Source organism: Mustela lutreola, chromosome 14 (genome assembly GCF_030435805.1).
Source record: "Mustela lutreola isolate mMusLut2 chromosome 14, mMusLut2.pri, whole genome shotgun sequence".
In the NCBI taxonomy this organism is placed as follows: domain Eukaryota; kingdom Metazoa; phylum Chordata; class Mammalia; order Carnivora; family Mustelidae; genus Mustela; species Mustela lutreola.
In genome coordinates this window covers 25,938,945-25,955,906 of record NC_081303.1, presented here as the reverse complement: position 1 = coordinate 25,955,906, position 16,962 = coordinate 25,938,945, and the positions used below count along the sequence as shown (strand labels likewise).

The window sequence follows — 16,962 nt, the reverse complement described above, 5'->3', positions numbered from 1 at the left end:
GAAAAAAGACAAGTGTGTCCACTTTCACTACTCTCATTTGACATAGTACTGGATGTCCTAGCCAGAGAAACAAGGAACACAAAGAAATAAGAGACTACAAAAAAAAAAAAAAGGAAGAAGTAAAATTTTCTTTTTTTGGATAACATGAACTTACATGTTAAAAAATCCTAAAAACTTCACAAAAAAATTTGAATAAACAATTTAGTAAAGCATCCAAATACAAGAACAATATATAAAAGACAAGAATTTTGTTTTGTTTCATTTTTTAAATATATGGAATGCTTCCCAGTTTTTCATGTCATCCTTGTTCAGTGATCATGCTAATCTTCTCTGCATCATTCCAATTTTAGTATATGTGCTGCCAAAGTAAGCACAAGACAGGAGCATTTTAACACTGTAATGATGAACTATCTGAAAAAAATAAAGAAAACAATCTAATTCACAATAGTATCAAAAATAATAAAATACTTAGGATTAGATTTATCTAAGAAGATGAAAGATCTGTACTCCATAAACTATGACATTGATAAAGAAATTGAAGGAGACACAAATGGAAAGATAGCTCATATTTATGAATGGTAAGAATTAACATTGTTAAAATGTCCATACTACCGAAAACCATCTGTAAATCCAATTCCTATCAAAAATCCAATGTTAGGGGCGCCTGGGTGGCTCAGTGGGTTAAGCCGCTGCCTTCGGCTCAGGTCATGATCCCTGGGTGCTGGGATCGTGCCCTGCATCAGGCTCTCTGCTCAGCAGGAAGCCTGCTTCCTCTTCTTTCTCTGCCTGCCTCTCTGCCTGCTTGTCATCTCTCTCTGTCAAATAAATAAATTAAAAATCTTTAAAAAAAAATCCAATATTATTTTTTTACAGAAGTAAGTAAAGAATCCTAAAATTTATATGAGACCATAAAAGACAACAAATAATCAAAGCAGTTCTGAGAAAGAATGAAGAAGAGAAATTACACTTCTTGATTTGAAACTATACTACAAAGCCCTCATGCTCAAAACAATAAAGTATACTGGCATAAAAACAGACCAATAAACAAGTAGAACAAAATTGAGAGTCCAGAAATAAATCCTTTCATACAGTCACCTAATATTTGACAGGGGCCAACATATGTAATGGGTAAAGATAGTCTGCTCAATAAATGATATTTAAAACTGAATAGTCACATAAACAGTATGAAACGGGAACCTTATATCACTCATAAGTCTTAACTTGAAATAGATTAAAGACTTAAAGGTGATGCATGAAACTCAATTTCTAAAGGAAAACATAGGAAAAATTCTCCTTGACATTGGTCTTGCCAATAGTTTTTTGGATACCAGACCAAAAACACAAGCAAAAAAAGCAAAAATAAATAAATGGTATTACATCAAACTAAAGTTTCTGCATTGCCAAAAATAAAAAGAGAAAGAATGAAAACACAATCCACAGAATGTAAGAAAATACTTACAAATCTTATATCTGAAAAGAGGTTAATAACCAACAGATACAAATAGAAAAAAATATATAATTAAAAAAATAGCAAAAGGATCTCAATAGACTTTTTTTTTCAACAAAGTTATATAAATGACCAACAGGAGCATTAAAAAGTGCTCAACGTAAAAAACTCAGGGCAAAGTCATTTTGTTGTTGTTGTTGTTGTTTACCTCTGAAAAACACAACAAGATATTACTACCTATTAGAATATATACTACCAAAAAATTGAAACTAATAAATTTTGGTAAATATTGATGAAAATGGGGAACTTATGCACTGTGATAGGGATATAAATTTGTATGGAAAACAGTATGGAGATTATTCATATTATTAAAAGTAAAATTACCATATGATTCAGTAATCCCACTTCTAGGTATATATATAAAGGAAACGAAGTCATTGTTCAAAGACATATCTGCACTCTTATGTTTATTATAAAATTATTAACTCTAAGCAAGAGATGGAAATAACTTCAGTATCCATTAATGGATGAATGATTAAAATAAGTATGGTAAATATATCCTATGGAATACTACTTAACCATGAAAAATTAAGAAATACTGCCATTTACAACAGCATGGATGGATCTTGAAGGTATTATACTAAGTGAAATATTTCAAAGATTTTATATATTTTTTTAATTTATGTGTTATGATATGCACTGGGAAACATAATTTTTTATATGCACTGGGAAACAAAAAAAAATATTAATTTGACTTAGTTTATTGAGATAATCACTTTATTGAGGCAGTCTGGAACAAAACCCACAAGACCTCTGAAGTTTATCTCTACTATATTATACACATAAAAGTTGCTAAGAGAGTAGATCTTAAAATTCCTTACAATACATGCATAAAAAACAGTGGCAACTATACAAGATGTAGATGTATTAACATTTTTATGTAGATTATATTGCAATAAAAGTGTATACCAATTTATCAAATTGTACAAAATTTACACAATGCTAAAAGTTTGCAATGTTATAAGAAATCATTTCTAAATTTTACAAATTATAATATGTCAATTTTTTTCAATAAAGCTGGAAAAAACTTTTTGTAGAATTAATCTATTTTTCAAAAAAGGAAGTAAGGAAGTAGAAACTGCAACTAACTCTGAAATAATAGAATATAAAATCCATTTTCGTTATATACACTGTGACAAAAACTATTACCTGGTTTACAATGAAGGAGTACTTATGAAGCATGAAGGATGGTCTATAAATAAGGCGGAAAGAGCTCAGTTTTAAGGTTTAAATTTAGAATCTTCTTTTGAAATAGTAAACTGACCACCCAGTTTTCCAAACATAAATGTCTTAACTGCATGAATTTATTTCATACAACTCTATCATATAGTTTCATAAGAAAGCAGCATGCAAATTTTGAATAAGACAGACTTGCTTAAGTTTCTTTATGTTCAACAGTAAAGGATACCTCCGTAAAAATAAATAGAAGAAAAATCAGCATATTTATTATGATAATTATTATTCATAATGAGATTCATATTGAATTAGGGAATATATATCCTCAGAGGGGGTAAAGTAAAATGAAATTTATTTTGGTAAATGTGTCTATGAATAGTCAATACAATGCCTCAATATAAATGAATATTACCATTTTGAACAATTTAATTACTATTAATAGAATTATTATAAGCATAAAAATCGCTATCATTTTAGCATGGAATATGAGACTCTCATGCTCCATGCTTCATCACATCCACACAACAACTCTGCATAATAAGTATTATCATCACCATTTCATGGGTGAAAAAACTGAGGCTAACACATTTAGATAACTGGTTTATGATTACATGGCTAGGAAAGATGCATCACACTAATTTAGGCTTTATGATTTCAGAATTGTACTCTTTCCACTGCACATTCTATTACTCTGTAAATACTTGGCCTGTTTTCATCTAGTTCTTTAATTTTATTCATGTGGTGATGGCTTAAAGCTTCATTTAAAGGAAGCTTAAAAAAATTCATTTAACCAAAAGCTCCCAAGAATTAAAAATGTCATGGATCTAATGTAGACATGGATAGCATTAGTTAATGGGTAACTATATATTTTCCACTCTAGTGAGATAACAGTCAGAGTATTTTTCTAAGTTTTAGTCTCTGAGTGTTCATTGGACTTTGTTAAAATAGAAATATTTAGACAAAGGTGATCAAAAGTCTGGATCAAGTCACCTTAAGATAAATATTAGGAAACTGAGGAAACAAATGGAGATTTGAACACTGAGCTATGATGTAATGAATGGTTTCAAGTGTTTAGTAGAGTATAGAAAAGCCCTTTAAATCCTGGTCTTAGCCTAGCATTGCAGCTTCTGGGATATCTGTCTATCTATCATCTATCATCTATCTATCAAGATATAAATTTGAAAACGTTTTTAACGTAAAAATTTTGAGAAATAGAACATAATCAGCACCATAGAAGATCTGTTTATGATAACAACCTAGCCCCTCCTCCCAGTTTGTTAATATTCTCTCTTATTTAATGTAACATTGTGCAAACAGACCACTACTGATCTGCCGTTATGAATGAAATAGCTATAATCATCTGTTTGCATATCCTGGTGAAAATGTTCATTTACTTCCATGTTGTATTTCTAGGAATGGACCAAATTTTTATTTTTATTTTTAAGTTTTCTAAATATTGTCCAACTTACTTCAAATGTTTTTATTATGGGCACTTTCATTCTTTCACATTCTTGCAAGACAATTTTACTGTTGCCCAATATGGTAAGTGTGTAATAGTATGTCATTTTAGGTTTTAATTTATTTTTAATTTAATTTAATTTAATTCCAGATTCATAATAAAGATAAACAGTTTTTATATATGAGTGGCCATTTGGATTACCCTTTCTGTAAAGTACATGCTCAAATCTTTTGATATCTTAACATTGTGTCATACTGACTTCTCTAATAGTAGATTTTCTGAATGAACTTTTAGCTGTGTAGGTCTTCTCTACTTTATTTTGAACTTGTTTTCATTTCAAAATCTTTATATTTATTTTCATAATCTGCTTTTGTTTTGCTTTGTTTATTATCTATCTATCTATCTATTTATTTGCAAGCAAGAGAGAGCAAGCAAGTGAGAGCGCAGGGAGGGATAGAAAAAGAAGGGAAAAGAATCTTAATCTGGCTCCAGGCTCAGCACAGAGCCCAACTCTGGGCTCTATTTCACAACCCTGACATCATGACCTGAGCCAAAATGAAAGAAATAAAATAAAATTAAGGTGTTAAAAAAAAAGGAAAAAGAATTGGAGGTTTAATTAAGTGAGCCACCCAGGCACCCCTGTGGTATCTTAATTTAGCTGTCATATCTTTAAAGTTCTAGAGTATCCATTTGGTTCATTTATAAAACCTTTCTCAATATCATTTTTAGTTTCAGATTTTTGTTCAATTTGCTTCCCCTCTCATTTCTTTGAGCAGAGTAATCAAGCCATTTTACAATCTTTATTGATCATTTTAACATCATACTTAATCCCATTTTGTCTATCAAATCTATCTTGTTAATGGTTTTTCTTTGTGTGCTTTGTTACATTTTGCTATGTTCAAGACATTATATTTGAAACTCTTATTGAGTAGGGATAATTAAGAGCTTTAATAATGGTATGGTCCTCCTTGGCATGATTTTCTCTTATATCTGATATTCTAAAGACAATCATACTCCAAATTCAGTGATTGACTTTCTCAGTTTACACAGAAGGCAAGGTAGGCTACAGTCTTATTTCTGCTTCTCCTTGTGCTTTGGGGATCTCAACTTAAATTTGGGTTGTACCAAAGTCCTCAAATTTGTTTGCTGCTGGATTTTGAATTTTGTTTCTCTAGTATCAAGAGTCTATTAACAACACAGCTCAGTGTGTTTTAGCAGTTTCAAATGCTCTCATAGCTAAAATGGCTTCAGGGCATATATCTCTAGGCTCTCATTATATTTCCTATTTTGGCCCAGTAATCCCTCACTTATTTTTATAATCATTCTGATATTTTTAACTTTCAAAGCTATTTTGTCTGGATTTTTAGTTGTCTTAAGTAGGAGTTTTAAGATAACCATTACTAGAAGCAACAACAAATATACATGAAAATATCTGCAGTAGTTTATCACATCTTTATGGCTTTGAACTTCCATAAGCTGAGGCATCCTTCTCTAATCACTTAGGAAAACTCCAATTTACCCTTTAAAACAACACAAGAATTGCATTATTTAAGAACATGTTCAGGGATGACTCTTCCCCACTGTTCTTACCAACATTCCCACACACTCTTTGCTACACACACCTTGTTTATGAACTTTCATTAGGTATATCAGCGTGACCAGAATTTTGCTCTATTGTATTTTTGTCCTTTAGAGCTTTAATTAAATATGAATTCCATAGAAAGTCTGTCCCTCTTCTTTCAAACCTGGGTTAGTTATTTCTTCTCATTCTTTGTCAGAAGTTACTTTATTAGAGAAACTTATAGCTCTATTGTGACTTTGGAGCCTTTACAGTTTTTTGACTGGAAAAATCATCCATCCCTGAGATTTTTACGCAGATTCCTAGATGATGTTATTCAGAAATCTGTTCCAAACAGACTTTTTCAGGGAGGCCCTTTCGGACCACTCAGTTAAAAAACCTCCTCTCAAACACTGCTCTTTTTAAAATGTGCTTATTTAGTTCAAATATGCATCACTATTAAAGAAAAACCAGTACGATTTTTTTTAAGTTGGCTTACCTATTATCTATCTCTCCCATTAAAATGATTCCTCTGGGCTGGGGTTTTGTTGTGTTCATCTTAGGCCAGGCACTCAATAAATTGTCTCTGAATGATTGAATTGTTTGACTCCCTTGCTAGATTCTCAACTTCATGAGGCCAATGATTGTTCTATTCAGTCCTTCTTTATCCTCAATGTCTGTTGTATTGCAGTCACTTACATGACTAATGGGAAAAATCACAGAAAGAAAGAGTTAAAACTACAGGAAAACCCTGTAGGTTCAATAACACAAAGCTTTCTAAAATTATTTAGCCCAGGAATTGAATACTGGCTGCACTTTTGATTTTTTTTAATGCTATTGAATTTAATTTAAATGGAAATACTTGAATGGTAGAATAATAAAAAAATTATAAAAGCAACTTGCTCCTTAAAGTAAGAATTATATAGGGCATCTCTTCTAGAAGCAAAATTTTCAAATGTCAAACATCTGAAAGCATAGAAGGAGAAGTAAGTGTGTGAATTGTACTTCAATACTCTTTTCTTCATATTCAGCAAACAGCTTCATTCACACCTTCTAATTTTTTCAACTCTTTTGACAAAGCCTTCAGAGGAGTTACTGCTGATGACAACCATCACAGCCTAACAGGAGAAATTTTAAAAAGAAAAATAATAGCAAGTTTTCCCCAAATTGTTAAGGATATGGTGAAGATCTGTCGGATTCAAAGGAGGAATGTGCAATTCCATGCTATATATAATAATAACTTATTTTAATAGTGGCTTTGCAATTTTTCAGATATATCCATTTACTGAAACCACTATCAAATAAACAAAACCAAACAAATTAACAGGGGTTCGAGACAGAAATTATCTAATCTAAAAATAGCACATGTTCACAGAATACACAACACATATCCCAAGTACTACTATAGGTTTCAAGTAATAGTCAAAACAGTAGTAATAATGATTCAGACCCTACCAGTCAAATCATAAATGGGACCTTAACTGTAAATCCTTATCTTTAGATCAAAGTGGGTAATTGGGTGCTGAAGATACATTATAGAACTAATATGTTATAGAACTCCTCTGAAATGAGTCATTTATTCCATCACTTTTCCTGCACAGCTGCTGACCCATGTTTTGGTTCCTGGAAATAGCTGCTACCCTGTCATACTTCTTAAAAGCACATATATTGATAACTCTACTCATTCCTCCATTCCTCTGTGACTGTCACTGTGTTAAAATGTGGAGTCAGCTGACTCACTTGTGGTGGTAATAAAGTAGATGAGTTTGCAAAGTATTTTGTTATTTCTAAAAATGCAAAAACCAAATTACATTGAAATCATAAGGGGTGTTTCAGGGAGAGCTGTAGGATGTGGTTTCTTGTGTAATCCACAGAGATTAGTTCCAACACATATTTAAGCTCTCCTCTAGGAGAAACCTTAGTGGTAAAGCAAGAAGATAAACAGATGTACACACACCCTGGCACAAAATTATCACTTATGTTTGGCTTCCTAGTCTCCTTGTGTTACTTATTTATCTTAACTTCTCTCTGAAATCAGGGAACACAGAATCTCAATCAGTTGACATTTTTCTACTGAATTACCCAATAGTCTGATCATACCCCTAAGACTTTTTTAAATTATTTCACTCATAATCCCTAATCTGCTTTGCTTCCTCATCTTAGTACACTGTAATTTGATTTCAAAATGAGGACAGTTGTCAGTAATGCCACATTCATTCATCTATTTTACAATTCCATGTACTTATAACTGTGAAGATATGTTAATAACATCCATTCCAATAAGCCACCCTCAATTTATTATCATGAAACAAGACCTCAAGAAAGAGAATTCAAAATCATCCATGTATTTGCAACTTATTGCAATAAAGCCTTTATCAATAGACTTCCCTGTGCACATGGTGGTCAAATTGCTGGTGAAAACCAGCCTGACCTATTACAAGCTTTCTCATGGCTTCTCGGTAACCCAAGTGAGCCTTTATTGATACTGGGAAGGGATAAAGCAGGGAAGGGATAAACAGTGATGTAAGAATTGGCTAGACAAAAGTAATGACTCTCATTACAAAGTGAGTATTTTATTTTATTTTTTCCTAGGCAAAGAACTTTATTAATCTTGTTTCAAACTTTATTACCAGGCTTCTTCAGCTTAATAAGCTGTAAGGAATGAATTGTGTATAAGCAAAAACTGAAAAGAGCTGCTGTGTCCAAGGGGCTTGGGCTTAAAAATATTAGAGATCTAGATTTTATCAGATCCATGAACAAAATTTTAAAAAGCAGTCATAATATAAAATAGCAGCTCCCAGTAACTTCTTTAAGTTTTATCTTCTTCAGAAGTTGACTCAATTCAGTTTGCTTCATTCTTGGAAGCTTCATCAAATTCTCCACAAGATCTGGAACTTCATCATCATCATCCTCTCCGGTAGCAAGTGGTGCTTTTCCATCCACAGATTGTTTGGGCAGAGATTCAGCCAGTCTTCTTAATCTAGTCAGACTGTCTGCACCAAGTTGGTTTAAGATACTGGGTAGCATTTCTGTCAGCTGCTTTGTCTCAGCATGGCCTGTAATGGTGAAAGTGTTCGCTGCCAGCGATGCCAGAACTTTGGGGTTGTTAAAGTGGATCACTGTTCCTTGGTTTGTGAACATATTCACTTCTTCAATACCAGAGATATTGTTTACCCCTAACTTCTTTAAGGAGAACTGAAGTTTTTTATCATCTGCTGTAGCTGTTCTATGAACCACCTTCTTCTTTCGGCAACCAGTTCCTTTCCCACCAATACGCACTTGTGCTTGCAGTTTGGCGAGTTTCTCCTGGCTCATGATCGTTTCTTTCATCTTGTTGGAGCGGAAATGGGACCACGCGGGGGACTAGGGTTGGCGCTCAGGGGGTCTCGGGCGGACCAGCTGAGATTAGGTGCACACACGCGGGGACGCAAGATGGCAGCTACACAAAGTGAGTATTTTAAAGCAAAAGAGCCTGTTGGGAATATTGTTTTATAAAATAGTGGTTTTTTTAAATTAACTTTTTAAAATTCAATTAGTTAACATATAGTGTACCATTAGTGTCAAATGTAGATTTCAGTTATTCATCCATAGCATAGAATAGCTAATGCTCAGTACTTACTGTTATAGCTTCTTGAAAGCAGAATTTTAACCCACTGAGCCACCCAGGCGCTCTTGAAAGCAGAATTTTATTTTATTTTATTTTATTTTATTTTTTTTAAAGATTTTATTTATTTATTTGACAGAGAGAGATCACAAGTAGGCAGAGAGGCAGGCAGAGAGAGGGGGAAGCAGGCTCCCCGCTGAGCAGAGAGCCCGATGTGGGACTCGATCCCAGGACCCTGAGATCATGACCTGAGCTGAAGGCAGCAGCTTAACCCACTGAGCCACCCAGGCACTCGAAAGCAGAATTTTAGATCACATTTTCTGATTACTTCCATGTAGTACAACACTTTTCTGCTAGCAACCTTCAAAACATACTCTTTGTTAGAGGAATTTCTTTAATAATAAATAAATAGGAATTTATTTAAATTTATAAATATATAAAATAAATAGGAATTTATTTAAATTTATTTAAATATTGCACACTGTTTCATTGTTCATAAATAAGGTGATGATATTATAGCCATTAGTTGGTAGCACTGATATATCACTTTCTTTTTACTTCTCAGTGCATTCTCTTTACACAAAATAGATATATATTTTAAAAGAATCTGAATCTGTGGCAAACTTTTAAAAAACCCGATACAGTAAAGTTTATCCTTTTAAGTAATCTCAATTATCTTCCTCAATTGTGATAGTATATCCTTCTATCTAGGCCAGATATTGTATGAGGGATTTGAAGAGACATACTTTTCTAAATTTCACTTTTCTCATCTGCAAAATGCTTATCAGGATCCTACAATAAAATACACTTACAATTTTTTGATGAAAATTTATTTATTTTAAGATTTTATTTCTTTATCAGAGAGAGTGGGCGAGACAGCAAGCACAGGCAGACAGAATGGCAGGCAGAGGCAGAGGGAGAAGCAGGCTCCCGGCCGAGCAAGGAGCCCAATGCGGGACTCGATCCCAAGGCGCTGGGATCATGACCTGAGCCAAGGCAGCGGCTTAACCAACTGAGCCACCCAGGCGTCCCTTTTGATGAAAATTTAATCTGTATAAACAATATATTTGCTGTAATGCGTGGTTCATGGAAAACATCTTATTTAATTATAAGCAACAACAGTATTAGAAATTAAGTAAATGTGTCTATAATATTTAAAATTTTAACACATAATTCCAGTGGTTTGCCTTATTTTCTCAAATCCCTTTACCACTTTCACTGACAGAGTCAAATATACTAGTAGCCAGCTCTTTGTCTTTTGTCAGAAAGATGCCCTTGTGAATTATTTATAATAGAGATATTAGCAATAATAATAATAATAATAACAAATAGCAATGAAAATGTTAAAAACAAGTTTTCTTAACTAATTAGGGTTCTTAGACATCAATTAGAGGAACCACCTCTGGCAAGCAAATTAATCTGCAAGACATTCCCAGAATTAACAAGTCAGTCAGATACAGGGTTGTCCGTAGACTGAAAGGTGAAGCAAAAGGACTAGGTTTGGAAAATAGGTAAGGACAGTGAAAAAAATGATCAAATTTTTGGGCAAAATAAATTCTTAAGTGTCCTTTCAATGGAGTCCTGGGCATTATGTAGCAGAAACTCTGGAGATTATCTCAATCCATTGGAGTCACCCCGTTTATTAGCTTGCTATTGACAAAGTTATTTACAAACTGTAGAGCAAGAGGTTATAATGTAGAAAACTGATGGTAATGCACAAGATTCTTGTTAACAATAATGCAAGTTAGTGATTTTCCATTAGAAAACATAAATTCTATAACCCAAATTATGGGCCCAGACCACTTCTGCTGCACAACTCTGCTTATATCCCAAATAACCATGTGAACTAGTTTTAATATCTGCTTCTCTTATTAATTTTTGAATAAAAATTCTTGACACAAGTATTTTATAATTGTGTGATAATCATGCATTTAATTTCTTGGAGAACAAAACACACTTTAGCATAACTAGGTTCGTTCACAGAACCAGCCTTGATAACACACTTCCATATGTTAGAAATGATGTAATAAATGTAGAATATTGGGCACTTGTTTGGTATTCTTTGCTATGTTTTGCACTATCTAAAAAGAGATCAGTGAACTTGGACTGGAGTTAGTAGACATGGAAGAAAATAAAATATTACAGAGAGGAATACTCTGTGGTCCACAACCTAACGGGCTGGGATTCCCATCATTTGGATCCCTGTAGCTTTACAAAAGTCAATTAAATTTTTGTATCTCCGATTAAAGTTGATTCCCCAGTACTTTTTCAAACATCTCTTGTAAAGTATTGTTTCCCAGAAATAAAGGGATTTTGCACATGTATCTGCCTTTGTCTCTGGTCATGATCTCAGTCAGGATCCTGGGATCGAGCCCCATATCGGGCTTCCTGCTCATTAGGGAGTATACTTCTCAGTCTCTCTCTGCAGCTACATCCCCCTGCACCACTCATGCTCTCTCTCTCTCTCTCAAATAAATAAATACAATCTTTAATTTTTTAATTAAAAATAAGATAAATAAAATAATATAAAAAGTCTGGTCTTACTGCCCCATTTAGCTCCTTTTTTTTTTTTTTTTTGAGTTGTATTTAAAGTAGCATGAGAGAACATGAGGCTCTCAAACTTAAAAAAAAAAGGAAAAAATTGAGTTTTGTTAGGATTTAAGATCTTGTCTGCTAGACAAAAACGTTGGCTTTGTTAACATGTGAAAATTAACAAAAGAGAATAAGATAGAATTCTAATAATTTTTGTAGAAATTAAAAATTTTCTCCAACCCAATTACATACAGACCCATTAAGTAAATTCATTCCAATGTCCCAAACCAACCTTTTCTAATAGTAATGCATCTGTGTAAACAGGGTCAACCCAAAGAATAAATAAATATTATTATTTTTTTCCTGTCTCTTCCATAGTCACATCTGGGTATATTGGTAGCAAGTCAATTATCTATCTTATAAGACATGATATCATAAGGAAGGGTATTCTGTCCATTTGGAACTGAAAATCATTGTAATTTTATCTTGGTGCAGTAACTTGAGATGGTACAGTGTGGGTTATGAATATATTTTATTTTATTTTTTTTACTGGGAAGAAGAGATTATAGAGATATTGGTTATCCAAGAGAGACTGACAGGTGTTGATAGTTGCCAGGTCAATATCCATCTACTTATTCCTTTAGTATCAGAAAGCACTGAGGGATTGACAACAAGGAAACTTAAAACAACATCAAATATTTTATTGTCTCTTTTCTAGTTACATTGTAACCATATGACAAAGTATCAGTCGTACAAAATATCATTCTCTTTTACCTCTATCTTTCTGCCAGAAATGTGGGCTTAATAGAGAGAACTCCAACAGCAATTTTTGCAACTGTGAATAAAAAGCCATGAAAACCTCTAAGATACTTCACTTGACTTTCTTAAGACTCTGAACCAACACCAGAAAACACTCTATGTAGTCTTCTTGTTAAATGAAAAAATATGGTTAAACCACTTTTGACAGTCTACTACCTACAGCAAAATGTAAATCTTAATTGAAATATGTCCTCTCAGCTGTGCTTAAGCAACTGAGTCCTGAGCTTTACAGGTTTTCAGTCTGAAAGAGTACATCTCTGGTGCTCTGAAAGGGAAGAGAAAGGACACCCTGTTCTCCATATAAATTAAAGATGAGAAATCTGTGCATTTAAGTGGGCCATATAAAATTTATCAAGCAATTATCTCCTAACTCCTTCCTATCCAAATTACCTGATATGCTCTCCCTACTCCTTTATTCCACGTTACTGCCTTTTCCGGGATTCTGTATCACATCACAACATGTCTTCTGTTATTTCCTTCTTGCAAGCTAGTTTTGTTTTCTCCATCTAAAAAAATCAACGATCATTGTGTATTTCAATTCCCATTTTCCTCAAATGCATTGATTCTTCTTATCTATTACTCTTTTCTCATACTCAGTGTCTTTGTCTTTATAGGGTTTGTACTTTGCTTTTCCCTATCCTTTACTGCCATTATATAATCAAATCTAATCACTTCTTAGAGAAAGTTAAAAATTCCTGCATAGCTACACGTGAACACAAAGTCACTGATTTTTAGCAAACCTATAAGATAGACATCTATTCAATTTCTTTTTTTTAAGATTTTATTTATTTATTTGACAGAGAGAGATGACAAGCAGGCAGAGAGGCAGGCAGAGAGAGAGGAGGAAGCAGGCTCCATGCTGAGCAGAGAGCCTGAGCAGAGAGCCTGATTTGGGGCTCGGTCCCAGGACCCTGGGATCATGACCTGAGCCGAAGACAGTGGCTTAACCCACTGAGCCACCCAGGCGTTCCTCCATTCAATTTCTTAACTGAGTCTCAAATACCTCCTGAGTTCTAACCTAAACCTAAGTTCTACTTCTTACACGTTGTTATATGACCAAATTCTTTCAGTTCAGTATTTTGTAACATTTAAATATTAATCCATTGATGCTTTGTTTGTGTATTTCTATGAAAATAATTTGAATACTGTAGATATATTGTTATATTTATAGATTTATAATCAACATTTCATCAGTTGAAGTTTTTGGAAATTTCAGATATAATGATTAACCTAAAATGATACTGCCTCAAATCCCTCTGATATCAAGGCCCAACACCTGAATATAGCGAAACCTGTGGTGGATAGTTCCATGGGAAATTGCAGTTACTTAACACTGATAGCATCTCATGTTCTCTCTCTCATTTTAGAATGTGTCCAACACAACCCAAAAGTGTAGGAGAGTTAATGTCCTCTGAGGACAGCTCTCAGTGAAGTGGAAATAAGAACCATAGGTAAAATTGTCAGTTTTCAGGTCTTCATAAGGACAACTTAAAGAAGTTTCTCAGGACCTTTCATTAAAAGCAAGCCTTCATTTTCTATCCACAACAATTATATCAACAATGTACCTGTTTTACAAAGTTGCTTCTTCAATGTATCACTTTCCCATTCTTTTCTACCTTGGATAATCTCCCAGATAAACTAACAGTACTCAAATCCTTTGTCCTACTCTTTGCTCTCAGGATAAATGGAGCCAAAAGACTTAGATTAATATCAAGTTCTGAATGGGATCTTAGAGCTATTTCTGTCCAGATTTTCATAAACATAGGGACCTTTGAATTATCAGGCTATAAATAAGTTCTAAATGGAGGGGGCAAAAGCAAAAAGTAGAAATTTTTATGTTTGATTTTTAATCATGATTAATTGACTTTATTGATTATTAAAAATACTAACATTATAAAAGTGTGGATCTTTGTAAAACAATGTCATAATGTAAGAAATAAGTTGCATAGTCCTTTGGAGAATATTAAACCAAGTGTTCAGGTGCCATCTAATTTCTTGTTTAATCCAGAACTTTGGTGTGCATTATCTTGAGGAATAGGATTTTGAAGTCCAGACAGACTAACAGAAAACTGATCCAAATGTGTGTGTTTATATTTCTGCTTTTGTTGTAAAAATCAAAGTGTGATTGCTGGTTTAAAATGGTAAAACTAATAATGTTCATGGATTCTATCATAAATTTTCTAAAGGTATGGGAAGAATTCAATAAACATAGAATTAATTGATTTGCAAATCCTCAAAGAGCTACAGGATCAGGTAGTGGTATGTTCTGATTCAACAGCATCATAATGCAGCATTTTATATGTGTGGCTAATGGATATTTTCATGAATGTTTGCTAGCTAGTCAGCCAATACAGAGAAATATTAGGTAGGGTAATTACTCACAGTTGTGTTTAATACAATGAGAGAAAATTATGAAATGACACTAACAATAATAATCCTATAGCAGGCTAAATAATTCAATGATAATTACAAGTATTAATCTAGCTTTCTTCCCTGATTATGACTCTTCTCTCCTTTATCATAATGGGAGTAGCAGATTGTCTGCAATGAATTGTGAAAACCCAGCAGTGACTTTGGCAGTGAAGGCCTCCCATCAATTTTGATAGGTTAAAATGATTCTGGTTGGTCTAGAGCAAATGTGTCAATTTTTTTTTCTCTGTGTGTCATAAAAGAAAGAAGCAATAGTACATTCTTGCTGTTATTCCATGGAGCCAATAAAATAATACTGCCAACAAGAGGCTGTTGACACAGTAAGTGCAGTTAACTCTCTTGAAATACTAAGCCTGGAAATAAAATTCCAATATTTCACATAACCTCTTCTTTTTAAAGAAAAAAACAAAACAAAACAACTATACTGCTTACATATAGGGCCCTGCTGTTGTGTAACTATTTTTGAACATGTCTACTGTAAGTGTATATATATATTCTATTTTTTCTGTGCAATAAATTCATTTAGAGATAAATTTGGAATGCAAATTATTTTGGGGGAGGCATGGTATTTGTGGCTAGTCTAACAAGAAAAAAGGACTAAAAGAAAGAAGAAAAACATTTTTTATTACAGCATATTTACATCTGTCCAAAGTAATTATTTACTATAATACTGACTAATGTATAATACTGTACACAAAGAAAGAAGTTAAATGAGTTATAATTCAGTCGAAGTATAGCTGGCCATTTAAAAACTTACCACTGAATCTTTCTGGTATGAAATGTGATATCTGACAATCTGGTCCAGTTCATTACATCAGGTCATTTGTATGTTCTTATTACCATTTTGATAGCATAGCACATTTTACAACCCAGACATTTTACAATGGAACTATGATGCATGTATTTTCAAAAGTATAGACATACATGAAGCTATGAGGTCAAAAAAGATGAATGTCTGTAGTACCATATAAACTCAACAAATAAAAGTGTCCAAGGCTCTGAGTGAGATTTATGAATATTCTATAAGATTAGGGCAACATGTGGTTTTGATATAAATAATCTGTTCTTAAATTAGAATTACAATCGTTGAGTACAGTGTTGAAAATGGCAGATAGATTTTAGCTATCTTTGCTCACTAGGGAAAATGGAAAAATGTTTAGTTTGGTCAGATTTTCACTTAACTTCTGAAAAATATTACGTTTGAGAGAACACTTCTGAAATAAGAATCCTTAAAGACATAACCCCTTTGGCACAAGTTTTCAAGAAACTTGTTGGATGTTGTAGACAATTCTATGGCACACGTACTGTTCTAGATGTTTCATGCCAATAATATGTAAGCCATACCAAGGCTACATATACATATAGAGATGTTCCTCAGCTTACAAGGGGGCTATGTACAGAGAAACACATAAATAATTGAAAATGCATTTAATACCCCTAAACTATGAAATATCATAGCTTACCTTAAGCTTATTTAAACATACTCAGAACACTTACATTTGCCTACATTTGGGCAAAATCATCTTAAGCAAAGCCTATTTTATAACAAAGTATCAAATATCACATGCAATTTATTAAATATTACACTAAAAAAAAGAAGAATGGTTATATATAGAATGCTTGTAAGAATATCAGGTGTTCACCCCTGTAATCTTCTAGCTGACTGGGAGCTGTGGCTCACTGCCGCTGCCCAGCATCACATGATGGCACCATACCACATGTCACTGGCCCTTTTTATAAAGACCCAAATTCAAAATTCAAAGTACAGTTTCTACTGAATCACTTTCACTTTCACATCATTGCCAAATATATCATAAGTTGAATCATTGTAAATCAGGAGCCATCTGATTTGAAAGTTAAATCACAGTCACCCATAT

At 33.3% G+C, this 16,962-nt stretch overlaps 1 non-coding gene and 1 pseudogene across 1 annotated transcript; both read right to left on the bottom strand.

The window, feature by feature from the left end:
• Nucleotides 1–267: 267 nt before the first annotated feature.
• LOC131815452 (U6 spliceosomal RNA) lies at nucleotides 268–374 on the bottom strand. The gene has a single exon (XR_009347754.1). It is a non-coding gene; the product is annotated as a U6 spliceosomal RNA (small nuclear RNA).
• Nucleotides 375–8,379: 8,005 nt separating this feature from the next.
• LOC131814714 (transcription factor BTF3-like) lies at nucleotides 8,380–9,143 on the bottom strand (annotated as a pseudogene).
• Between the last annotated feature and the right edge of the window lie 7,819 nt (nucleotides 9,144–16,962).